The 27459-nt window shown below is 37.7% G+C and overlaps 1 protein-coding gene and 1 non-coding gene across 8 annotated transcripts in view; one reads left to right on the plus strand and one right to left on the minus strand.

The window, feature by feature from the left end:
- Positions 1-27459, minus strand: part of NAALADL2 (N-acetylated alpha-linked acidic dipeptidase like 2) — a 1562846-nt gene that overhangs the window by 900892 nt on the left and 634495 nt on the right. The window lies entirely within an intron of this gene.
- Positions 17586-17682, plus strand: LOC112448332 (small nucleolar RNA SNORD125). Its single transcript, XR_003036699.1, has one exon. It is a non-coding gene; the product is annotated as a small nucleolar RNA SNORD125 (small nucleolar RNA).

Genomic DNA, 27459 nt, shown 5'->3' on the forward strand with positions numbered 1-27459 from the left:
TACAATTAACATGTATTTTCACTGTTGAACAACAATCTTTAAATCAGTAAATGATTATCTGAAGTACTTTTTCACACTATGTATTATTAAATCATATTCGTAAAGTAACAAAAGGCTTCCTTACACTTAAAACTGAGACAGCTTAAATTTAATGCACACAGCTATACCAGGAAATGTTTATACACAGAATTTTCATTGGGCCTCCACCCAACTCTGCCCAGAGAAGTTGAACTGTGAGGCTTCCATCAACAAGCTCCCTTGTCCTCTGGCTTTTAGTGGGATTTATCCAGTGAAAAGCAATGGTAGGACATTCTTGGGCAGGAAAAGAGAGTAAGACCAGAGGGTTTATCCTTCAGTTTCCTCCCTGCCGGGTCACAGCAGGCTGGCCCTGTTTCTTGACTGAATGCCATAGCTCCTTTGGTAATGTCCTCCACACAACTCTCTCTCCAACTACTGCTCCATTTCCCCCTTGCCCACTAGGCAAAGGGCAGTGAAGGTTTCCTTATTGCTAGCCCTGGGACAGTTTCCTTAAACCCGTCTATATCTTTACATCACCTGAGTATGCCCAGTTTCCTGATTTATACAGTTGAGAATAAGCATGTTTTGCACTTGGGCTTTAGACAAATGAATGTAGCTAGCATCATCACCTGATTTCTTCCTGTGTTTGTGGACTAGAAACAACTTTGTTTAAGCCTGTTTTCGTTTTCCTTTTCCCCAAGGTTAACTATTTCCCTCATGACAAATACCCCTAAGCCCAGGAACAATGCCATATTTTCAACACAACTCCATAACACAGGTCAGAAATCCTGTGTACCCAGGATTATGGATCACCCCAGGAATTCACATGATGTCTCTTCACTGTGAAGTTGTCTGAATCTTATGTGGACTTTAGAGACAGAAATCTACAAGTCAGGTTATGGAGTTGTTTTTCAATGTGCTATTTAGGTTGGTCATAACTTCCCTTCCAAGGCATAAGCGTCTTTTAATTTCATGGCTGCAATCACCATCTGCAGTGATTCTGGAGCCCCCAAAAATAAAGTCTGACACTCTTTCCACTGTTCCCCCATCTATTTGCCATGAAGTGATGACACCAGATGTCATGATCTTAGTTTTCTGAATGTTGAGCTTTAACAGTTAAAAAATTGGATCATTAAGTGACAGCTGAGCTGTTGAGATAGCAGAACTGAGGATTAAGAAAACATCTGGATCACCCAATAGTTAAAAACGGTTGTTTAAAAACAGTGTCATTATTAAACTTACTGACTTAGATAAATATGATTGTAGTTGCTTAAGATAACTGACCTTATTCTAGAGGTGTTTGCTTTAGACTGCTGAAAAGGTGAAAGAATGAACTTCAAAAACAAGCTGTTTACTTTTACCTTATTATTGTTATCTGCCATCCCTGAACTCTCACCTACTAGACTGAGTTTCTCACTACTGCACATTTACACTGCTTCAGCGTAAGACTTTATTCTGCCCCATTTCCAAAATATAGGTAGGACAAAAATCATTTTGTAGATTAATCATAAAGTTAAAAAAAAAGTTCTTTAGTAAGTAATGTGACTTTCCTAGGTTAAAAAATATGACAGCTAAATACATTTTTTCCAATGGAGTGGTTAGAATTAGGCCTATGAAATCAAAAACACACAAACAATAAAAAAAAAAAAAAAAAAAACACTAAAAATCACTGCAGATGGTGACTGCAGCCTTGAAATTAAAAGACGCTTACTCCTTGGTAGAAAAGTTATGACCAACCTAGATAGCATATTCAAAAGCAGAGACATTACTTTGCCAACAAAGGTCCATCTACCCAAGGCTATGGTTTTTCCTGTGGTCATTTATGGATGTGAGAGTTGGACTGTGAAGAAGGCTGAGCGCCGAAGAATTGATGCTTTTGAATTGTGGTGTTGGAGAAGACCCTTGAGAGTCCCTTGGACTGCAAGGAGATCCAACCAGTCCATTTTGAAGGAGATCAGCCCTGGGATTTCTTTGGAAGGAATGATGCTAAAGCTGAAACTCCAGTACTTTGGCCACCTCATGTGAAGAGTTGACTCATTGGAAAAGACTCTGATGCTGGGAGAGATCGGAGGCAGGAGGAAAAGGGGACAACAGAGGATGAGATGGCTGGATGGCATCACCGACTCGATGGACCTGAGTCTGAGTGAACTCTGGGAGTTGGTGATGGATAGGGAGGCCTGGCGTGCTGTGATTCATGGGGTCACAAAGAGTCGGACACAACTGAGCGACTGAACTGAACTGAACCTCATTACAGCTAGAGAGAAATGGTTCAACAGCATTCTTTTTCCCTAAATAATAAAAATGCATTTATAATTCTATAGTAGTAGTAATTCCTAGCTACACAGTTACTTTAGGAAAAGTAACTGGGCATTTCAAATGTCATTCACATTTGGGGGAAAAAAAAATGCACACACACATAGCCAAACTCCCTGCCCTCGAAACAGGATGGAGAGACACTGATAACAATCTTTACTACAAGTTAAGTGGTGTCACAAGCCCAAGTTCAAATTTATCTTTCCAGCATCTAGCTAAGAACTAGCTGACCTAACAGTCTCCAGAAATAAATTACCATACAATGAGCAAAACATCAAGGCCTATGACCTTGAGTTTCCTTCTCTATCAGTAATCCTGTCAGGATGGCAGAAGTACAATTTGTAACCAAAACATATTCCTCTGGTTTTCCTTCTAGATGAAGTTGCTATTTCTTTCACCTCACCCAAAAGTTAGGGCAAAATGAGAAATTCAGAGCACTGGGTGGAACTTTTCTCTTGATTCCAAGTGAATGTAACACTATCTTTTTCTACTGTTCCAACAACAATTATATTTAAGTGTTAAAGAAAATAAAAACCCCTTTTCTGCTTTTTTTTTTCTTAAACTTACCCAGAAATGTCTCTGCCTCTCACACACCTGTGCTCAAACCCTTCTTAGATGTATGAGCACAAGTTGTGGTTAAACCCCATCTGTTTGAATCCAGTTGGAGACTTCTATATTTACCCGAGTACATCTATATATCTCTTTAATGTAAGGTTTCATTAGAACAACTTAGGCATGGCCAAGACGCAAAATTACATGAGCACTGCTAGTCCATGGGTTAGCTACAAGATGTAATATTTTGGTTTAAAAAATGTTGCACAATTAACCAGATTAAAATGAATTATTGATTTTATGTCAAGATCAGATCAGATCAGTCGCTCAGTCGTGTCCAACTCTTTGCGACCCCATGAATCGCAGCACGAAAGGCCTCCCTGTCCATCAAAAACTCCCAGAGTTCACTCAGACTCACATCCATCGAGTCAGTGATGCCATCCAGCCATCTCATCCTCTGTCGTCCCCTTCTCCTCTTGCCCCCAATCCCTCCCAGCATCAGAGTCTTTTCCAATGAGTCAACTCTTCGCGTGAGGTGGCCAAAGTACTGGAGTTTCAGCTTTAGCATCATTCCTTCCAAAGAAATCCCAGGGCTGATCTCCTTCGGAATGGACTGGTTGGATCTCCTTGCAGTCCAAGGGACTCTCAAGAGTCTTCTCCAACACCACAGTTCAAAAGCATCAATTCTTCGGCGCTCAGCCTTCTTCACAGTCCAACTCTCACATCCATACATGACCACAGGAAAAACCATAGCCTTGGCTAGATGGACCTTTGTTGGCAAAGTAATGTCTCTGCTTTTGTATATGCTATCTAGGTTGGTCATAATTTTACTTCCAAGGAGTAAGCGTCTTTTAATTTCAAGGCTGCAGTCACCATCTGCAGTGATTTTGGAGCCCAGAAAAATTTTATGTCATACCTGGAGAAGGCAATGGCACCCCACTCCAGTACTCTTGTCTGGGAAATCCCATGAACGGAGGAGCCTGGTGGGCTGCAGTCCATGGGCTTGCTAGAGTCGGACACGACTGAGAGACTTCACTTTCACTTTTCACTTTCATGCATTGGAGGAGGAAATGGCAACCCATTCCAGTGTTCTTGCCTGGAGAATTCCAGGGACGGGGGAACCTGGTGGGCCGCCATCTATGGGGTCACACAGAGTTGGACACCACTGAAGCGACTTGGCAGCAGTAGCAGCATGGGATAACAAACAGAGCAAATGGGAGACAAAATAATTTATCTGAATTTCCTGAGGCTGAAAAAACCTCAGAGGTCTTTCAACTCAGATGTGTCTTTCCTCACATTCTCTTTCACCTGCATGGAACAAGAGTACCTAATTCCCTTTTCCAACATTATAGGCAGACCTAAAGGAAGAACATAGTACTGTGAATTTGAGGTGTTTATGAATGAGGACTGTAACAGGAAAACATATGTAACAGCAATGGACATCTGTAATAGAATATTTTTCTATTTAAAATTCCAGTTGATGTGCAGAAGCTTTTAAGTTTAATTAGGTCCCATTTGTTTATTTTTGCTTTTATTTCCAATATTCTGGGAGGTGGGTCATAGAGGATCCTGCTGTGATGTATGTCAGAGAGTACTTTGCCTATGTTCTCCTCCAGGATTTTTATAGTTTCTGGTCTTACGTTTAGATCTTTAATCCATTTTGAGTTTATTTTGTGTGTATGGTGTTAGAAAGTGTTCTAGTTTCATTCTTTTACAAGTGGTTGACCAGATTTCCCAGCACCACTTGTTAAAGAGATTGTCTTTAATCCACCGTATATTCTTGCCTCCTTTGTCAAAGATAAGGTGTCCATATGTGGGTGGATTTATCTCTGGGCTTTCTCTTTTGTTCCATTGATCTATATTTCTATCTTTGTGCCAGTACCATACTGTCTTGATAACTGTGGCTTTGTAGTAGAGCCTGAAGTCAGGTAGGTTGATTCCTCCAGTTCCATTCTTCTTTCTCAAGATAGCTTTGGCTATTCGAGGTACTATTAGCAAGGTCAAAAGGCAGCCTTCAGAATGGGAGAAAATAATAGTAAATGAAGCAACTGACAAACAACTAACCTCAAAAATATACAAGCAACTCCTACAGCTCAACTCCAGAAAAATAAATGACCCAATCAAAAAATGAGCCAAAGAACTAAATAGACATTTCTCCAAAGAAGACATACAGATGGCTAACAAACATATGGAAAGATGCTCAACATCACTCATTATCAGAGAAATGCAAATCAAAACCACTATGAGGTACCATTTCAAGCCAGTCAGAATGGCTGCGATCCAAAAATCTACAAGCAATAAATGCTGGAAAGGGTGTGGAGAAAAAGGAACCCTCTTACACTGTTGGTGGGAATGCAAACTAGTACAGCCACTATGGAGAACAGTGTGGAGATTCCTTAAAAAACTGGAAATAGAACTGCCTTATGATCCAGCAATCCCACTGCTGGGCATACACACTGAGGAAACCAGAAGGGAAAGAGACACGTGTACCCCAATGTTCATCGCAGCACTGTTTATAATAGCCAGGACATGGAAGCAACCTAGATGTCCATCAGCAGATGAATGGATAAGAAAGCTGTGGTACATATACACTGTGGAGTATTACTCAGCCATTAAAAAGTATACATTTGAATCAGTTCTAATGAGGTGGATGAAACTGGAGCCTATTATACAGAGTGAAGTAAGCCAGAAGGAAAAACATAAATACAGTATACTAACGCATATATATGGAATTTAGAAAGATGGTAACGATAACCCTGTATACGAGACAGCAAAAGAGACACTGATGTATAGAACAGTCTTATGGACTCTGTGGGAGAGGGAGAGGGTGGGAAGATTTGGGAGAATGGCATTGAAACATGTGAAATGTCATGTATGAAACGAGATGCCAGTCCAGGTTCAGTGCACGATGCTGGATGCTTGGGGCTGGTGCGCTGGGACGGCCCAGGGGGATGGTATGGGGAGAGGGGAGGGAGGAGGGTTCAGGATGGGGAGCACGGGTATACCTAAAAAAAAAAAAAAAAAGGAAGCACCAAAAAAAAAAAAAGTATATCTAAATAAATTAATTACATTTAAATTAGTTACCGTCCTACCTAAAAATTAGTTACTGTGGATGAAAGATTGCTCCAGGGGAGAGTCCTGCTGATTCAGATGCCTGACTCCTACCAGTTGCTTAATGCTTTTATGTGACTATGAAATAAGAGGAGCCACCTCCACCACCTGGGGCTACAGGATCATGTCCAGACAGTTCTAAAAAGGGTTGAGAAACCCGTCACACAATAAGCTCATACAACGCACAGGGCAAGTATCAATACTTATAAAAAAAAAAAAAAAAATTCACAGACAGCTTGTGGTCCACTTTGGCTCCCAGATCTTATTCTACTGCATATACCTTGTACCTAATATAATGTAATAGCTAGTATAATACAGCTAATAACTATGATGCTCAGATTCTAAAGATCATTTTGTGTTATATTTGCATCATTTTTATTATATTACTATATAAATATCAATATTAAAGGTTATTAAAAGAGAGCATTATAAATACAATTAGGACAAAATTTTAAGAAATATCCAGAACAAAAGCCTGAATTGAAAATATTTAAAACAATGCTGTATGTCAGATCTAGCATCTGCCAGTTGTTCAGTATTTGACAGATGACTCACACTTTATAACCTTTTTTGGTAAGTGAACCATACAAAACAGAGATCATATCACAGCATCCTGGAACAAGTATATTAAATTCTATTTGTGCTTTAAAAGTTTTCATTTTTTTCCCTCCAGATATCTTTATAATTAAAATAATTGGAGAAAAGTGAAGTTTAATACATTGATCCCAAAGTATTTCTCTTGCCACCAATGAAGTTCCATCTCTTGAAAAAAAGAGCAAATGAGTGTTTGAGTAATACTATGTTGGGGAGCGGGGGGGTGTGCCATAAAAAAAAAAAAAAACAAAAAAACAACTGGAAGTCAAGGTCCACTATTGACTTGTAACCTCCAAGGAAAACTGATTCTATAACAGAATATTTCATTTCCTATGCAGAGTTAGGAAAAAATAACTAAATAAAAGATATATGAAGAAAAAAAATAAAAGTAAGTAAATTGAGACACAGGCAAAATAACTTTGAAAAGCTTTGTCTTCACACAAGGTATTATTGTTTTATTTAAAGGGTAACACCAATAAATATTTCCTGATGCAAGAACTTTGATGCACTATCAGAAATAACTCATTTTAGAGCAAGGGCACTGGTAACTCCCTCTAAATTCATTATGAGGATTATGAATATTTTTATTAGTCAAGATTGGTGGGTGGGGGGAAAGCAAGACTAAGCCTACTAATCGATTCACTAATTTTTCTCTTAGTGAGAGGCAGGGTTGAGTTTAGACAGGTGAGGGAAAGAGCACAGGTCCTAATGTTAAGGGTAGTTATGGAGTGATTCTCTAGCTGCAACTAGTTAAGATTAATATTTTAGGTCAGTTAAGCCTTTCCTTCCATGCTGTAATTCCTTATCCTTTCTGAAAACCAATTTACTAGCCTTCATTCAGAGGTGCATGCTCCCCCACAACAGGGCATCTGTGCATGTTTTCCTATTTTCAGAAGACTCTGTCTCCCCACCTGTAAATATTGCCTCAGTCTCCCAACTTTTCATTCCTATCTCATCATTCAAATGGCTTCCTCAGGGAATGCATACCTATTCACCAGATGAGGTCAACACTTCAAACTGAGATCTCACAGAAGTAAGTGTATCTCCTTATCTTGTGATCGTATTTTGTCTTCATGGTTATTTGATGAATGAATTAACCAACAGATAAATGAACACTTAACTCAACCAAAAAGTACTCGAGTCAGTTGACAAATATTTGTGATGGTTCTGTCCTTAAACATGGAAAACCCCAAGTTGACATAGCTTGCATTATGACCATCTTCCTTTTACTTTAAACTATCCATGGTTAGAAAATGTTTATTCAAATTAACCAAACCACTCATTTGAGAGGTGTTTTTCTTACAATAGAACTTCATCAATTTGGCATTTCAAAGGAGAACATTTGTTCTACTTAAATATTTCTGGAATGCTAACACTTTCAACAATCTGTCCTCAGAGAATGTAATTAATTGGGCACATTTAATTATGGCACATGTAGTAATTTTAGTATTGGGTCTGGATAGTATTTTACAAACACTATTGTCTAGTTTTGACAAGAATGTTGGCCTGAAGGCCAGATCTCATGGCCTAAGGGTTAGAATGTTGTCAAAGGACACAGTAGAGACAGTTGTGAGTTCAGTGGGGGAATAACTTAGTGTCTCTATCAAGTATGGAAAGTCCCCTTTAAGGTGAAATCACTGATGATTTGGGTTTAGCAGTCAACGATCTGGATTCCCTTTCTTGTATTGAGTCTGAAACAAGAATCTTAGTGACCTTGACATCTGAATGCATGGAGTCATGGATTTGTTACACAGCCACCTAAGGCCCTCACTGCCTGAATCTAGCAGACAGCCTAATTAAACAGCAAGAGTTCCTGGAGGGAAATGTTAATGAGTCTACTTGGCAGCCAACAGTCTGTTCCCCAGATGGTGCAAGGGTTATAAATTGTCAGTAGGGTAAGAGTAGTGAAGGAAGTCAGGGAAAATGCAGAAAGACTCCTACACTACTGGAATTTTCTGAGATATTAGTCCCACCATGAAAATATTTGGAGATTCAGTGGCAGGGTAGAAGTACCAGCATATTCTGTTTACTTTGAGCTGTAGGAACACATCAAAGTTGCATTGGCTTTTCAAATAAACGTCATTCTGTTAAACTGAATATTGGGGTTGTTAATTCAAGCATTTTCATCAGGATGATAATGACTGTAAAAGCATGACAATATCATTAAAGCTTGACCAGTTTCATAGGTAGTATTTATTATTTTCTGCCTTTTTATTTTTCCTAATGGATGGAATCTGGAGCATGCAAGCCCTTGCCTAATTAGGGCATTTTTGAATGAGTAATATCTTAGGAAGAAATAATTTTCCATGACCTTAAAGTCATGCCCTCACTATTCTAAAGTAACCAGTGTCAAAGCAACCTCTATTAAGAATGAAAACACCTCTTTTCCTTTTATCAAGCTTTCTCTTCAGCTTATCTTTAATTACGTTTTAGAGCCAAATGAATATGTGAAAGCTAGGGTGAAGTTTAACCTTCACTGTATTTCAAAAGTCAATTCCAAGAACCATCAGTTTTAAAATCTAGGGGGATTCCAATAATTTTTGACTCTTAGTGTCCATAAGTGTCCATTTATGTAACCTTTTTTTTCCATTAGTGTGTCTAGTTTCTAAAAGGAACATAACAACAATAACAACAAAAATGTCACCTCTATGATTAGATTCTGTTATGTAAGACTGAAATGACCAGAGTGGGAGTCTCTCCTCTGACCTTGGAGAAGTAAGCTGTTGTATTAACTGCCTATGAAGAGGGCCATGGGGCAGAGAACTACAGATAATCTCTAGGAGCTGATTGCATTTGTATAGCTACAGGAATTGGATTCCTCCAATAATCAACTCTCAGCTCAGTTCAGTTCAGTCCACTTCAGTCACTCAGTCGTGTCCGACTCTTTGTGAACCCATGAACTGCAGCACGCCAGGCCTCCCTGTCCGTCACCTACTCCTGGAGTCCACCCAAACCCATGCCCATTGAGTTTGTGATGTCATCCAACCATCTCATCCTCTGTCATCCCCCTCTCTTCCCACCTTTAATCTTTCCCAGCATCAGGGTCTTTTCAAATGAGTCAGCTCTTCGCATCAGGTGGCCAGAATATTGGAGTTTCAGCTTGAACATCAGTCCTTCCAATGAACACCCAGGACTGATCTTCAGCGCTCAGCTTTCTTTATAGTCCAACTCTCACATCCATACATAACTACTGGAAAAACTATAGCTTTGCTAGATGGACCTTTGCTGACAAAGCAATGTCTCTGCTTTTGAATATGCTGTCTAGGTTGGTCATAACTTTCCTTCCAAGGAGTAAGCGTCTTTTAATTTCATGGCTGCAATCACCATCTGCAGTGATTTTGGGGCCCAGAAAAATAAAGTCAGCCACTGTTTCCACTGTTTCCACATCTATTTCCCATGAAGTGATGGGGCCGATGCCATGATCTTTGTTTGCTGAATGTTGAGCTTTAAGCCAACATTTTCACTCTCCTCTTTCACTTTCATCAAGAGGCTCTTTACTACTTCTTCACTTTCTGCCATAAGGGTGGTGTCATCTGCATATCTGAAGTTATTGATATTTCTCCCTACAATCTTGATTCCAACTTGTGATTCATCCAGCCCAGCATTTCTCATGATGTACTCTGCATATAAGTAAAATAAGCAGATGACAATATACAGCCTAGACACACTCCTTTTCCTATTTGGAACCAGTCTGTTGTTCCATGTCCAATTCTAACTGTTGCTTCCTGACCTGCATACAGGTCTCTCAAGAGGCAGGTCAGGTGGTCTGGTATTCCAATCTCTTTCAGAATTTTCCACAATTTATTGTTATCCACACAGTCAAAGGCTTTGGCATAGTCAATAAAGCAGAAATAGATGTTTTTATGGAACTCTCTTGCTTTTTCCATGATCCAGAGTTTTTTGGCAATTTGATCTCTGGTTCCTCTGCCTTTTATAAAACCAGCTTAAACCTCTGGAAGTTCACAGTTCACGTATTGCTGAAGCCTGGCTTGGAGAATTTTGAGCATTACTTTGCTAGTGTGTTAGATGAGTGCAATTGTGCAGTAGTTTGAGCATTCTTTGGCATTGCCTTTCTTTGGCATTGGAATGAAAACTGACCTTTTCCAGTCCAGTGGCCACCTCTGAATTTCCAAATTTGCTGACATATTGAGTGTAGCACTTTCACAGCATCATTTTTAGGATCTGAAATAGTTCAACTGGAATTCTATCACCTCCACTAGCTTTGTTCGTAGTGATGCTTCCTAAAGCCCACCTGACTTCACATTCCAAGATGTCTGGCTGTAGGTGAGTCACCATCGTGATTATCTGGATCATGAAGATCTTTTTTGAATAGTTCTTCTGTGTATTCTTGCCGCCTCTTCTTAATATCTTCTGCTTCTGTTAGGTCCATACCATTTCTGTCCTTTATTGAGCCCATCTTTGCATAAAATGTTAACACGGTATCTCAAATTTTCTTGAAGAGATCTCCAGTCTTTCCTATTCTATTGTTTTTCTCTATTTCTTTGCACTGATTGCTGAGGAAGGCTTTCTTATCTCTCTTTGCTATTCTTTGGAACTCTACATTCAAATGGGTATATTTTTCCTTTTCTCTTTTGCTTTTCGCTTCTCTTCTTTTCACAGCTATTTGTAAGGCCTTGTCAGACAGCCATTTTGCTTTTTTGCATGTCTTTTTCTTGGGGATGGTCTTGATCCCTGTCTCCTGTCCAATGTTACAAACCTCCGTCCATAGTTCATCAGGCACTCTGTCTGTCAGATCCAGTCCCTTAAATCTAGTTCTCACTTCCACTGTATAATCATAAGGGATTTGATTTAGGCCGTACCTAAATGGTCTAGTGGTTTCCCCCACTTTCTTCAATTTAAGTCTGAGTTTGGCAATAAGGAGTTCATGATATGAACAAGAGTCAGCTCCTGGTCTTGTTTTTGCTGACCTTATAGAGCTTCTCCACCTTTGGCTGCAAAGAATATAATCAGTCTGATTTTGGTGTTGACCCTCTGGTGATGTCCATGTATAGAGTCTTCTCTTATGTTGTTGGAAGACAGTGTTTGCTATGACCAGTGCATTCTCTTGGTGAAACTCTATTAGCCTTTGCCCTGTTTCATTCTGTACTCCAAGGCCAAATTTGCTTGTTACTCCAGCTATTTCTTGACTTCCTACTTTTGCATTCCTTTCCCCTAGAATGAAAAGGACATCTTTTGGGGGTGTTAGTTCTAAAAGGTGTTGTAGGTCTTCTCAAAAATCTTCATTTTTGATATTGCATCCAAGTACTGCATTTCAGACTCTTATTGACTATGATGGCTACTTTATTTCTTCTTACGGATTCTAGATATAATGGTCATCTGAGTTAAATTCACCCATTCCAGTCCACCTTAGTACGCTGATACCAGAATGTCGACGTTCACTCTTGCCATCTCCTGTTTGACCACTTCCAATTTGCCTTGATTCATGGACCTAACATTCCAGGTTCCTATGCAATATTGCTCTTTACAGCATCAGACCTTGCTTCTATCACCAGTCACATCCACAACTGGGCGATGTTTTTGCTTTGGTTTGTTTTGCTAACCACCTCTAAAGGACCACAAACTCCAGAAAGAAATGCAGCCTGGCTAATCTTGACAATGGTCTTTTAAAACCCAGAGCCATGGACTCTGCTAAGCAACATCTGAACCCCTGACTCATGAAAACCAAGATAATTTTGTATTAAGCCAATATGTTGTGATAATTTGCTGTGTGGCAATATAAAATATATCATTGAAGAATTTTTCATTTTGACCATATGGTGGCTACTTTTATGTGTCAACTTGACTGAGCTTCAGGGTGCTAAGATATTTGATCAAACATTATCCTGTTTTCATAAGGATGTTTCTGGGTAAGATGAATATTTAAATAGGTAGACTGAGTAAAGCACATTGCGCTCTCTAAAGTGAGCAGGACTCATCCAAACAGCTAAAGGTCTGAAAAGAACAGTAATGTTGACGTCTCCCAAGTAAGAAATAATTATTCCTCCCTGATACTCTTTGAAGTTGGACATGAGCTTTTCTTTTGCCTTTGGACTTAAACTGAAATAGAGGCTCTTCCTGGTGCTTGACCTGCCAACTTTTGAACTGACCTACATTGTCAGCTTGCTCACTTACCCTGAAGATCTTGGGATGTGCCAGCCTCCATAATCATATGAACCAATTCCTTCTAATACACACATACATACACACACACACGAACTCACTCTATTGTTTTTGTTTCTCTAGAGAACCTTGACTAATACAGGCCATAGTCACAAGTGAAAAGAACTGCCAAATCTTAGAGATGGAGGGAACTGTAAACATCAGTTTGAGAAATTTCCATCCTCAATCTGCAGACTCTATGGACTGTTGACTCATTTTAATTTAACAAAAGCACAAGTTTACAGCCCTGATTTCTTAGCAAATACTTTAGAACTGACCCAAAAACTGTTTTCCTCACAGGTGCTAGTTCTATTAGCCCATAGTAAGTATTAATATATTTCCTCTTTCAAAGATTTGGATAACTGTTTGGCCTCCTCTAATAAATCTTATCTTATCCAAATGAAACAGCCCTACTTCTTTAGTTCTTTCCTGCATGACATAATTTCAGAACAACTCACATTCTCTCCACATATTTCTGAAGGTACATTAAGTCTTCTATGCACTCAGAACTAAAAACAACATTCTCAACTAACTATGGTTATAATAAAATATAATGGTATTATTAACTCCTTTCAACTATTTCTAGTATGTTAAAGAGACTTGGTTTATATACTATTCAATTGTGGCTCATATTACAGATTAGTTTAACTCTTGTCTTATTATAAAGCCCAGAAAACTAAGCACTTAATATCTCAGCCTCCCTTGCAGCTAGGAGACATTAAGTAATACCATGCTAGCTAATGAAGTATATAAAGAGATGTCTACTCAATAAAATGGTTAAACTTCATCAAGAAAAAAATATTGCTTTTCCTTTCTTCCTGCCTGTAAGGCAATCATGATACATGGAAGTTTAGCAGTTATCTTGTGACTACAGGACCACAAACACAAACAGAGAGGAAAGACAAATAATGAAGTCTCTGATGAGAGCATAAGCAGTTCCATCAACTCTGGACTACACAGTTTCTATCTTCTGGTTGTATGAGAAAAATCAACTTTTATGTTTAAAACAACTTTAACTGGGTTTTATGTTACTTGTAGCTGAATGCATTCTAAACTGCCACTGTTTTTGTTGTTGTTACTTGTTTGTTTTTTTAAACAGAAACTAAAGCTTGGGAAGCTAAAGAGTTTGCCAAAGGCCACATATCTAGTAGAAGAACCGTAAACTCCCTAGCTCAGCTTTCTTGCCACCATATGGTTCTGCCATTTTACATAATGTTGCCACTCTAAAGGTGTAATATGAATGCTTTATTTTACATATATCACAAAGACAATCACAATGTTAAAACTAGGATATGACGAAGAAATATACACTCTGGCACATAAGACGGTCTACAAATTAATATAGAAACAATTCTTGGTCACAAATATATTTCAAGACACTCAAGTGAAAGATTCAATTATTATCATAAAATTCAATCCAATAAATAAAAACCAAAGTGACCCAGAAATGACTCTTGAGACCTGCTACTCCAGTCTAATCAGAACCGTCATTTTTTCCTCTTTCCATTAAATTGTATACTTTGGCTCTTACATAAAAGTGGACTTATAAGTTAAGTATCTATTTCAATGATAATCCTGAATGAACAATTTTAAGTTTACCACAGAAAGCACACTGAAAATATATTATCTCATGACCATGAAACAAAAAAAAAAAATCTTTGGGGGCCCTTCTCAACTATTTTTTTTTCTTTTGAAAATGCAGTGAAGAACAATTTTTGCTTTGTTCTACATAGCCATTTTCTCTGTCTCTACAATAGGCATATACTTACCAATTTAACTTTAAAAGACACTTTCCTGGCAGATAATCCCTAGTTTGAACAAAAATCCTTCACCTGACATTTTTTGCCATTTTAGAAGAAGGGAAAAAACAAACCTCACACACAATGTATATTTTCAAACTTTATTTGAAGTCAAATAAAATGTAATTGAAGGCTCTACTCTTATTTCCAACTTATCAAAAACCACATGAATTAAAGTACAAATCCCACCACCAAAGACATAGTAAAAGGTTGGAAGAATATTCTAAAGGTCACATTATCTTAATGAAGTGCCACTTCCTGACAACATGGCCATGATATTGGAGTAATATACTCCATTTAGTGGGAAATGCTCTGTGAAATCCATGCCCTCTGCACTCTAAACAAAGACATCGGTAATTTTCTTAAAAGGTCACACACAAAAGTGTTATTTAAAACTAGGCATTTGCCAGTTGTGAATATATGAAAAATGAATATCAGATATAGGAACTGGGATAAACTGTTTGTAAAATGCCAGGGCTTTTCACCTATGCTTTAAATATATAAAATTTTGTCAGATAATTTAATTCTTTGATATAATTTTATTGAAATATTAAAGGGAAAATTATATTGAAAATTTTAATAAGATTACATCTAAAACATCTGAAACTGAAACTGTTAGTCACTCAGTCGTGTCTGACTCTTTGCGACCCCATGAGCCTGCCAGGCTCCTCTGTCCATGGGATTTCCCAGGCAAGAATACTGGAGTAGGCTGCCCATTCCTTCTCCAGGGTACCTTCCCTACCCAGGGATTGAACGTGTGTCTCCTGCTCAGATTCCTTACCGTCTGAAGAACCAGGGAAGCCTCTGACTTACTCAAACTTGAAAGTGAGTTTGAGTAAACTGACAAAGTTTATTTCAATTCAATTCAGTCGCTCAGTTGTGTCCGACTCTTTGCGACCCCATGAACTGCAGCACTCCAGGCCTCCCTGTCAATCACCAACTCCTGGAGTTCACCCAAACCCATGTCCATCGAGTCAGTGATGCTATCCAACCATCTCATCCTCTGTCATACCCTTCTCCTCTTGCCCTCAGTCTTTCCCAGCATCAGGGTCTTTTCAAATGAGTCAGCTCTTTGCATGAGGTGGCCAAAGTATCGGAGTTTCAGCTTCAGCATCAGTCCTTCCAATGAACACCCAGGACTGGTCTCCTTTAGGATGGACTGGTTGGATCTCCTTGCAGTCCAAGGGACTCTTAAGAATCTTCTCCAACACCACAGTTCAAAAGCATCAATTCTGCACTCAGCTTTCTTTATAGTCCAACTCTCACATCTATACATGACCACTGGAAATACCATAGCCTTGACTAGACAGACCTTTGTTGGCAAAGTGATATCTCTGCTTTTTAAAATGCTGTCCAGGTTGGTCATAACTTTCCTTCCAAGGAGCAAGCATGTTTTAATTTCATTGCTGCAATCACCATCTGCAGTAATTTTGGAGCCCAGAAAAGGTCGCATTTGTTTTATTTTAGATTTTTCAGGGAAGAAGTTGCATATTTATATATATGCCACAACTTTAAGTATATTCTCAATAAATATTTAAAGAATGAAATTATTATATACTTGTCAACTCAAGAAAAAAAACCTAGCAACTTTATTTATCAAAATCCCTGAGTGAACAACAATCATTATCACACTGCTAAAAGAAATACCTATTCTATTTCATTTTCATAAAATTTACTCAGCATGAGTGGATATGGAGGTTAAAACAGTTATGTTATTTTTTTAATTTTTGTAGAATTATAGAAATACCATGGTTAAATAAATTTGTGATAATATGAAAAAGGTAGTATTTTAAAACTAGAAAGATAAGACATTTAATAAGTAAAAGCTGGAAAACTGGTTAATAACATCAGAAACAAAGCCATCATCTTAAACATTTACTATAAAATAATAAAAATAAACCTCAGCTGGATTTTAAACATTTTGCACATATTACAGAAAATTTTTTGAAATTACCCAGAAGAAAAATAAGGAATATGTGTGTATGTGTGTATATATATATATATATATATACACACACACACACGCACATACACACACACATATATACACACACACACACACACACACACACACACAGAAGACAAAAATGCATATTAAAAATGGATAGATCCGGCAAATCAAAATTTAAATTTTCTACATGCATAAAAAGTAACAAAAATCAAAAAGAATAAATATTTATAGTACACTCAATGAACAAAAGATTAAGATTATGGATGGTGCAGGGAGGGAGGAGGGTTCAGGATGGGGAACATGTGTATACCTGTGGCAGATTCATGTTGATAATAGGCAAAACCAATACAATATTGTAAAGTTAAAAAATAAAATTAAATTAAAAAAAAGAATGTCTATAAAATAGAAAAAAAAACTAAAATGACAGACAATTCACAAAACAATTAGAAAATCTACTTATGGAAAATATTTCAATTTCACTAGTAACACATGAAAAGGAAACACAATGTTTCCAATGCTTCTTTGCTTTATCAAACGCAATAGAATTTTTAAGATGATTGATGATTTTTGGGTAAAGATGGAATAACAAACATATGCTTCTATAATCCCTTGTTTCTTAAAAACCCAGTGAACTTCCACAATAAATAAAATAATGATAACAATAAGAGAGAGGAACTGGGATAGCAATGATGAGTAAGAAATAAAAGCACCTATGGATCTGAAATCCTGCAGGTGCTGAGATACAATTGGATTGACAGAGGAAGAATATTTAGGAAATTAGGTTGCCAAATCCAGGCAGTATGCAAACATGGGGCCTGACTAAGAGGGGTGAGAAAAGCGTCTCCAAGCTTAGAGTCAAGGAAAACCAAGAGTCAGTATGAACATAGCCTTACCCTAGTTAAAATTCCCCTTGAAACAGCTGAGGCAGCTGGGGGCTCTCCTTTCCCCAAAGGAGGAAACAGAGCAGCTGGTAATCTGGCTTTAGGCTCAAGTCAGGAATGCACTGTCAAAAAAGTATAGTTTCTATCTCTGTAGGTTTCTGCTGGGGATGATTGGAGCCTGAGAGGCAAAACTGAATATACAGAAGGTAACTCCACGTTCTCTCCTGATGATCCTTCTTCCTGAGTGGCTCTGGTGATGAGCAAACTGAGCCTCTAAGAAGTTGACTGAAGGGGCTGCTTCCTCAAGGAGAGCCTGTGCACCAGTATTTTCCAGCCCTCTGTCAGACTGGGAAGGTGGGCACTCTGCTCCTTTCCCTCAGGTAACCCTGCAGGGCCCCAGGAGTGTTCCTGATCATTGCTCACAGTGAATTTACTGTGTGTTGAAACCTTCCTGGGTACCAAGCCTTGTGTCGAGAACTTTAAGAGTCTTTGTCTCTATCGAGCCCCTTCACGGCCCATTGAGGTCGATGCCATTAAGCCCCATTTAGTAGAGAAGGAAATGGTAACCCACTCCAGTATTCTTGCCTGGAGAATCCCATGGACAGAGGAGACTGGCAGGCTACAGTCCATGGCATTGCAAGAGTCAGACATGACTTTGTGACTAAACCACTACCACCACCACCACCTCCACATTCCCAGAGGAGACACAGAGGAAAAGAGAACAAAGGTTGGGTGGCTCAGCCACTAAGGAGTCAAAGGAATGTCTTTCTTCTCAAACTTCAATGTACTTATGAATTGAATCTGGGCAGTTTTATAAAATACAGAGTCTGATTCCGTAGGTCCAGGCTAGGGTCAGAGATTCTGCATTTCCAGTGATCTCTCAGGGGATCCCCACAGTGCTGATCTTAATATTTCCTTCGAGTAGTATGACAAAAGGTTTTCATTCCCAGCATAAAACTTTCCATACCCTAGAAATTACAGAGATTCCTTTCAATTCCCCATCCCTGAGAAACTTGGGAAACTTTTTTTCCCTTTAGCACATTTTTAATTTGATGTCATTTAATGAGATTATTTTTAATCTATTGCATGAAAGTGAAAGTGTTAGTCACTCAGTCATGCCCAACTCTTTTACAACCCCATGGACTGTAGCCCATTAGGCTCCTCTGTCCATGGAATTCTCCAGGCAAGAATATTGGAATGGGTTGCCATTTCCTTTTCTGGAGGATCTTCCCAACCCAGGGATTGAGCCCAGGTCTCCTGCATTGCAAGCAGACTCTCTACTGACTGAGGCACCAAGGAAGACCTAATCTATTGTATATACTGGCATAAATCTCACATCCAGTTCTTTTTTTTTTTTTTTCCATTTCTACTTTAAATGGAATCTAAATACCACAGAGATTTGATAGTCATGATCACCCATTTAAAAATGAAAGAATTCTGTTTAACAGTCAGAAGCTATTTTTTTCATTAAAAACATTAATCTTTCCATTATACTTCTCCCATAGAATTTTTTTGAACTATAATTTATACACCATAAAATTCACCTAAGTGAACAATTTAGAGTTTTTTTTTTTCTCTTCTACCATAATCAAAGTTGAGCAATCCTCACAGAGCATTTTTAATCACTCCCAAAAGACCACCCCTCACCCATTAGCAGTTACTGCCCATCCATTTTTTCACTCTGTCTTTTAAAAAATATGTCATCCAGGACTAGAGATATTTTTTACTGTTTTCTTATCAGTTGGGATTTTATTTCTTTTTCTTGCCTAATTATTCTGGGTAGATCCTCCAGTACAATACTACACAGAATTTATGACAGTAGACATTCTGGTCTCTATCTGGATCTCAGGGGAATAGCATTTTAGTATGTCATCATTAAGTATGATGTTAGCTATGAGTTTTTAATAGATGGTCTTTACCAAGGAGAGGAAATTCCATTTCATTTCTAGTTTTTCAAATGTAGTTATCATGAAGGGTGTTGGATTTTATCAAATGCTTTTTTGAGATGACTTCTATTGAGAAAATCATGTGGTTTCTGTCTTTTATTCTATTAATGTGGTATATTATATTTATGCATTTATTACATTATTTTCAAATGTCAAACCTTATATTTCTTAGATGAAACCCAGTTGGTCATGGTGTATAATACTTCTTTATGTCACTGAATTTGGTTAGCATTTCATTGAGGATTTTTACACTTGTATTGATAAAGAATATTGATTTTCTTCTCTTTTGATGGCTTGTACTGGCTTTAGAATCAGGTGATAATGGCTCATAAAATGAGTTTGTAATTATTTCTCTACTTTGTAACTTTTGAAAGACTATGAAGGACTGGTGGTAATTTTTCTCTAAAGGACTGCTAGAATTCTCCAGTGAAGCCATATGGGCTCGGTCTTTTTTTTTTTTTTGGTGGGAAGTTTTTTTATTACTAACTCAATCTTTTCTTAAACATCTGTTCCAGTTTTCAGTTTCTTCTTCAGTCAGACCTAGTAGCTCATGTCTAAGAATTTATTTTTAGATATAGTTATCATAGAATTACCAAATAATTATTTTCATTTTTGTAATGCTTGTAGTAATAGCCCCTCTTTCATTCCTGATTTCCTGATTTCAGAATGATCCAAACCTTTTTTCTTTCCATGTCTTTTATCTTTTGTTGACAAAAGGTTATTTTAAATTGTATGATAATGGCAACTTTGGAAAGCTGGGTTTGTTGTTGATGCTGCTTAGTGACTTTCCTGAATTTATAAAGTCTGTGATCTTCATCATGTATATCCACAGAAATTTCTTCTCATTTGGCTTAGTGGTTATCTAATAAATTATAAAGAGATTTCCTCAAATTCTTAGACCCAAGATCTCCAGACTAAGCCAAAAGGCCTTGTGTACATAATGGGTCATGCCTGTATCACTCAGGCAGGCAGTTTACAACACTGCCTTAATTTTCACTTCCTGTTTGTCCAGAAATTCAAACTCAGCCAGAGGTGAGATCTGACTCTTCTCAAGTCTTTCCTTGACACAGTTCTTTATATGTGAATGGACTTCTATATTCTCAGAAGTTATGTCAGAGCTTCTCCAAGCCCCCAGTCAATAGACATCTCATTCCCCAGATTTATTGTTTAATTCTTTGGTCAGCTTCTTGTTTCCCCAACCCTTACGGTCTTCTTAGGCAGCTTTGGCATTAAACAGTTGCTACCGATGGTTTCTCAATAGTCAACATTCCCAGAGAAAGGGCTGTTTGAACTGAGCAGGCTCTAAATGCAGTTGCCACTGCTGCTGCTGCTGCTAAGTCGCTTTAGTCATGTCCGACTCTGTGCGACCCCACAGACGGCACCCTACCAGGCTCCCCCGTCCCTGGGATTCTCCAGCCAAGAACACTGGAGTGGGTTTCCATTTCCTTCTCCAGTGCATGGAAGTGAAAGTGAAAGTGAAGTCACTCAGTCGTGTCCGACTCTTAGCAGCCCCATGAACTGCAGCCTACCAGGCACCTCCACCCATAGGATTTTCCAGGCAAGAGTACTGGAGTGGGGTGCCATTGCCTTCTCCCTAAATGCAGTTAAATGATGGCTTATCTTGGTAATGTAAGTTTCCAAGGATGGCAAGAAAAGTCAAATAATGACCATCTTGAAATGGGAGCTTTGGGGAGCTTCAAAATAATTTTTTTTTTCCAGCGACTGCTAGGCTACTGGTTTTCACTATGCTTGCAGGACTGGTGGCTTTCAAGGCTACAAAAACGCTGGGAAGAGCAGGTGGGGGTATAAATTGGCCAAGTCAAAATGCCACAGACTCCCTGTTATTAAAAGTCAGTTTTTCTAGAATAAATATCCCTTGAATTATTGCAAACTTTTAGATATTTTCAGAGCTCTGAAAAAGTTGATACTTTTTGGCACTGTTCTTATTGTTATTAATGAGAATTAATATTTTGGAGGTGCTGACTCCACTATTACCCTATACTAACTTTACTTTTTTTTGGAGAAGAAATCCATAGTTGGTTCACCCATTGCCAGGGCTTTGGGGAAAGCTCCTTCACTATTTGGTTCAATCACTATCCATCTGAGACCTCTGTCCATAAATATTGGTACCATCATATTTATGAAGAAAATTATAAGTATGAAAAACTAATCTAAGATAAACAGAACTGGCTCCTGAAGAAACAAATATAATAGACAATGCTAATCAATTTGCTGCCCAAGGATAAATAACATCACTAGCATTTTATTATCAGTTTAGAATCTCAAGTTCCTACCTCAAGCTTACTAAATCTGCAGTTAAATGTATTCTTTAGGTGACATATGCACACTGAAGTTCAAGAAGCACTGACCTAGAGAACAGAAGATAATTCTTAAAAATCTCTGTAAAGTGTTTTGAAATACTGTTATGCTTCCCCACCTCTTCAAAGAACAGGATTGTAAAAATAAATCAGGCAGAGAACAAACATTAGATTCAGAAAACTTAAAGGTTTCCAAAGTTGAAAAAATTTAAAGGATAGATAAAACAATGAATGGGCAACACTTGAGTTTCTCTTATTTCAGTACATTTTGTGAAACAAACCACTAATTGCCTTTTGTTTGGGATTGTTTTTTTCAAGGATATTTGAATAGGATGAAGCCTTGGAAAGTAGTGGAAATGTTTCTCTTTAGAGAATCAGTTTGCTAATCAGGGTCAGTTTGCTTATAGCCTTGGATGATAGAAATGGCATTTACCACTGGAGCAAAGGGCAGGCATGCTTCATGCTCTCTTTAAAAACTCAGTTCTTAAGCTCAGGATTTCTCTCATGTTTGAGCAGTCACCTCATGGGACTTAGGGGCAAGGGAACTGACACAAATAGATTGCTGCTCCTTCCACCTATGATGCCATAGGTAATACATTTCTCAGTCTCTAACTGAGTCTCAGTTTTCTGTATCTGTGAAACTCTGAGAAGCTAACTTATGAGCCACAAGTAGGTAAAAATCCCAAAATGTATATATACATATATATATGTATATATATAAGTTTAAAAACTTGAGGATCCCAAAGACATGATAAAAATACTAGGAGATAACAAAGATAATGAAGAAGAACAGAAAAAAAAATGAATAGAAATTTTCTTTAAAAAGGCATTTATAGCATGAGACAGTATACATGGAGAGTGCTATCAGTATGAAAGTTAAGAGTCAAACTTAGTTATAATGCAAAATTTTATAAGTTCAGAGAAAAAATTCTAAAGATTTTTATAGAAAAACATATTTTCTACAAAGAAACAAGATCCAAACAACGATTAGAGGTGTTATCAGCCAAGTTTTATGTTAGAGGACAAAGTCTTCAGAGCTGGAACTGGATTGGAGCGGTAAAATACAAACTGAGCAATCTATAAATATCTAAAACATCAGCCTATTATGAAGGCAATATAAAATCATCTTCAAATATTTTTTAAAAAAATTAGAAAGCTGACCCTGTGATTTTGTGACTAGAATCATTTAAGGAGAAATTCAACCAAAATAAAAATGAACTGTAAGAAAAAAGAACAATCTAGGCTATAAGAAGCAAGAACAACTGAGTAAGATTCAGGAGCAAAAAATGCTAAGGGGAAAAAAGAGAAAAAAAATGTTCAAAACATGTGAGACTTTGATATGTATAAGATTCTCTGCCAACATTTTCTTCTTCTTTTTTTTAAAGGATCTAATAAACCTACATGGTACAACAGAAAATAGGAATTATATAAACATAGAAATGTAAAGTTTATTAGTTTTCAACAGTTGAACATATAGTCTACCAATTGCACTTAAAAAATATTAAATGCTAGAAGCATAGCCTTCTAATTTTACACTAGGGAATTCTTAGAGACCAAAATACCTAAAGCTATCATAAAATGAGTAAGTTACTTTACAACTGTCAACAACCTACTTGTCACTTGGAATACCATCAGCAACTGAAACTAGAATTTTATCCCTTCATAAACACACAAATATGTCAGATTTTATGTTCTAAAAGTTACCAGTGACAAACATGCAACTGGTTTTCCAGATTTAAGATTATATGACTATATACCCATGAAGGTTTTACCTGAATTTCTTGTGGCAGCTCAAAACTCTCATGATCAATCACCAAAAAGATAATAGTTGCAGTGCTTCCTTGCAAAACAAGAGATAGATTGCAAAACAGATCAGAAATGTGTTTATGATATGAATATCTGAACAAAGGAGGTAACAGAAGGCAACAGTAACACCCTAAGAGCAGAATAGCCTCAGATTGGAGAGGAGGGAGAAAGACTGCATTCTACTCATTCTTTGCACCTCTGATATATTTGATTCCTGTTTCAGATATGATATTGAGCCTACAACAGAATAGAAAAAATCCCTTTTGAATCAACTATATATGTCATTTTTTACTGGCAATTAGCAAGTATCTCTAAAGCCTACATGAGTATATAATGCTCAGAAGAAATGAAGTGAGACTCTAACAAAACGTCATACCAATATGGGGAAATGTATTGAGGAAACGGATGGAAACCACACTTATTAGAATGCTCATCTCTTGGTGTCTTAGATTCTTGTCTGTCATCCATGAGCAAAGGATTACTAAGACTCATTAAATAAATAAGTTAGCAATTTTAGCCCTAATCCTGGCTTCCAATAATCTGAACAAAACTTCAAAAATCCCCAAAGCTTTGTGTAGTTGATAACTATATAAGTGTTTAGAGAAAGAGAAAAGGTTCTCTGAAGAAAACTTCAAATCATTCTGCAAACATATTACCCCAAACAGCAAACACTGAACACAGTTTCCTCTACCTCCAGATATCAAATGTAGATTCCTTATACACCAACATCTGAAGAGGTTCTGAAAGCATTAATTATTCTGGATATATTTCAAGCAATCTTGAAGATAAAATTTCCCAAGTGAAAAACAGTAGACTCCAAGATGTTGTTAATAATAATGTATTCTAGACACTAGACCTAGAAAACATAGCATCAGCATGAAAAGTGAATTTTAAGACTGAAAAGTGCTATATCCACAATATGCAAAATATCGATAATAATATATTCCAAGAGGCAGTTGCAGAAAATAAGGCCATGGCATGAATGAAAAGCAACTTTTCAGGCTGACAGAAAAATTAAGGCATTAAAGAAAGAATGAATAAAAAATGTATTGTAAATATGCAGTGGCATGCAGACACAGTATCTACAGTTACTTGGTGTGTGCCCAGGCATGAACATTTCCTGGGCTCTGAGCTGATGCATGTTTTTTAATATGGAGTTCTGCATATTTTAGTGCAGGATTAATACTATGTATCCTGAGAAAAACAGAAGGATGAACACCCTTCACAGAGACTGAATATTATGTTGTGGACTTGCCTATAAAAGTATGATTGAGAATTGTATACATAAGTGGCTTTATTTTTATATATAACGTCACAGTTTACAAAACCATTTCAAATTTATTATCTCAATTGATCCTTGAAATAACATACTTACCATAGTTACCATTGTTACTGGGGTATAAAGTTTTAGAAAATGCCACCAAGTTAAGAAGTGGGGGTTGAGATGGGGCAGAGAAGAGCAAAGAAGGTCTTCTGACTTCTACTCTGGAGTATTTGTGTCTTCACATTGACACTCAGGAAAGGTCACCTCTAAGTATACTGCCATTTGGCTAGGAGATTTAATTACATGTCCATTTCTTGATTCCACAAATATTGATTGTCAATTTTATACTGAGCACCCTGCTAAATGCTGTACATATAATGAAAAAACACAAAACAAAACCTGTCCTTGTTCTTATAAAAGTTACAGGCTAGTTTATTACCCTAGTTAGTGGGTTTCTGAGGTCTGGGTATTTGCATGGACAATGGGTCCAGTTTATTAAAAAATGGTGCAGTGGGAGAGGGGCAGTTTGGAAAGTAATGATTATAAATTCAGGCTCAGATACATGGATTCGGGAGTCTTTCAAACATCCAAAAACAGATGTTAAATAGGTAGGGGGACATTGGCTGGGTGAGTGGATGTGTATAGAACTGTGGAGTATGATCATGTACATGTGCGCATCCTTTTACAGGTATAAGATCTATGTAGCTTTGTAAGGTAAAAGTATGAAGTCTACTCTTAGTACAGAGTGTTGGTATATATTTGCATAAATTTATTAAACCAGAAAACTAAAGAAATAAAAATGCATGAACAAATGCAAGAACAAGACACGGATGTGTGAGCGGGTATGTATGTACACACACACATCTCTCAAAGCCAGGTCTGTGTAAGTAAAAGTGGTATGGGAAAATGGATATACCTTTCCTGCTCTGTATTCAACTCTTGGTACTCAGTAAACATTCCGCAAATAGAACTTCCTGTTGTTAAATCATCATGAACTATTTTCTTCTGCTTACCTCTCCAGTAAATTTAAAACTAGAAAAATAGTGGTAAATGGTCAAAATACTCCAGCATAAAGAATACAAAGGAGGATAGCATATGACCTTTTTTTGTGATTCATGACATTCAACTATGAAAAAAATTTACATGAAAAATGTACATTTAAAATTAAATGCAATGAAACTAGAACACTTTCTAACACCGTACACAAAAATAAATTCAAAATGGATTAAAGATCTAAACATAAGACCAGAAACTATAAAAACTCCTAGAGGAAAACATAGGCAAAACACTCTCTGACATAAACCACAGCAGGATCCTCCTTGACCCACCTCCCAGAGTAATGGAAATAAAAGCAAAAATAAATAAATGGGACCTAATTAAAAGCTTTTGCACAACAAGGAAACTATAAGCAAGGTGAAAAGACAGCCTTCAGAATGGGAGAAAATAATAGCAAACCAAGCAACTGACAAAGAATTAATCTCAAAAATATACAAGTAGCTCCTGCAACTCAATTCCAGAAAAATAAATGACCCAATCAAAAAATGGGCTAAAGACTAAACATACATTTCTCCAAAGAAGACATACAGATGGCTAACAAACACATGAAAAGATGCTCAACATCACTCATTATCAGAGAAATGCAAATCAAAACCACAATGAGGTACCATCTCACGCCATTCAGAATGGCTGCTATCCAAAAATCTACAAACAATTAAATGCTGGAGAGGGTGTGGAGAAAGGGGAGCCCTCTTACACTCTTGGTGGGAATGTGAACTAGTACAGCCACTATGGAGAACAGGGTGGAGATTTCTTAAAAAAACTGGAAATAGAACTGTCATATGACCCAGCAATCCCACTGCTGGGCATACTCACTGAGGAAACCAGAATTGAAAGAGACACGTGTACCCCAATGTTCATCGCAGCACTGTTTATAATAGCCAGGACATGGAAGCAACCTAGATGTCCATCAGCAGACAAATGGATAAGAAGGTCATGGTCAGATCAGATCAGTCGCTCAGTCGTGTCCAACTCTTTGCGACCCCATGAATCACAGCATGCCAGGCCTCCCTGTCCATCACCAACTCCGGGAGTTCACTCAGACCCACGTCCATCGAGTCAGTGATGCCATTCAGCCGTCTCATCCTCTGTCATCCCCTTCTCCTCTTGCCCTCAATCGCTCCCAGCATCAGAGTCTTTTCCAATGAGTCAACTCTTCGCATGAGGTGGCCAAAGTACTGGAGTTTCAGCTTTAGCATCATTCCTTCCAAAGAAATCCCAGGGCTGATCTCCTTCAGAATGGACTGGTTGGATCTCCTTGCAGTCCAAGAGACTCTCAAGAGTCTTCTCCAACACCACAGTTCAAAAGCATCAATTCTTCGGCACTCAGCCTTCTTCACAGTCCAACTCTCACATCCATACATGACCACAGGAAAAACCATAGCCTTGACTAGATGGACCTTTGTTGGCAAAGTAATGTCTCTGCTTTTGAATATGCTATCTAGGTTGATCATGACTTTCCTTCCAAGAAGTAAGCGTCTTTTAATTTCATGGCTGCAGTCACCATCTGTAGTGATTTTGGAGCCCAGAAAAATAAAGTCTGACACTGTTTCCACTGTTTCCCCATCTATTTCCCATGAAGTGATGGGACCGGATGCCATTATCTTATATACACAATGGAATATTACTCAGCCATTAAAAAGAATTCATTTGAATCAGTTCTAATGAGGTGGATGAAACGGGAGCCTATT

This window comes from Bos taurus, chromosome 1 (genome assembly GCF_002263795.3).
Source record: "Bos taurus isolate L1 Dominette 01449 registration number 42190680 breed Hereford chromosome 1, ARS-UCD2.0, whole genome shotgun sequence".
In the NCBI taxonomy this organism is placed as follows: domain Eukaryota; kingdom Metazoa; phylum Chordata; class Mammalia; order Artiodactyla; family Bovidae; genus Bos; species Bos taurus.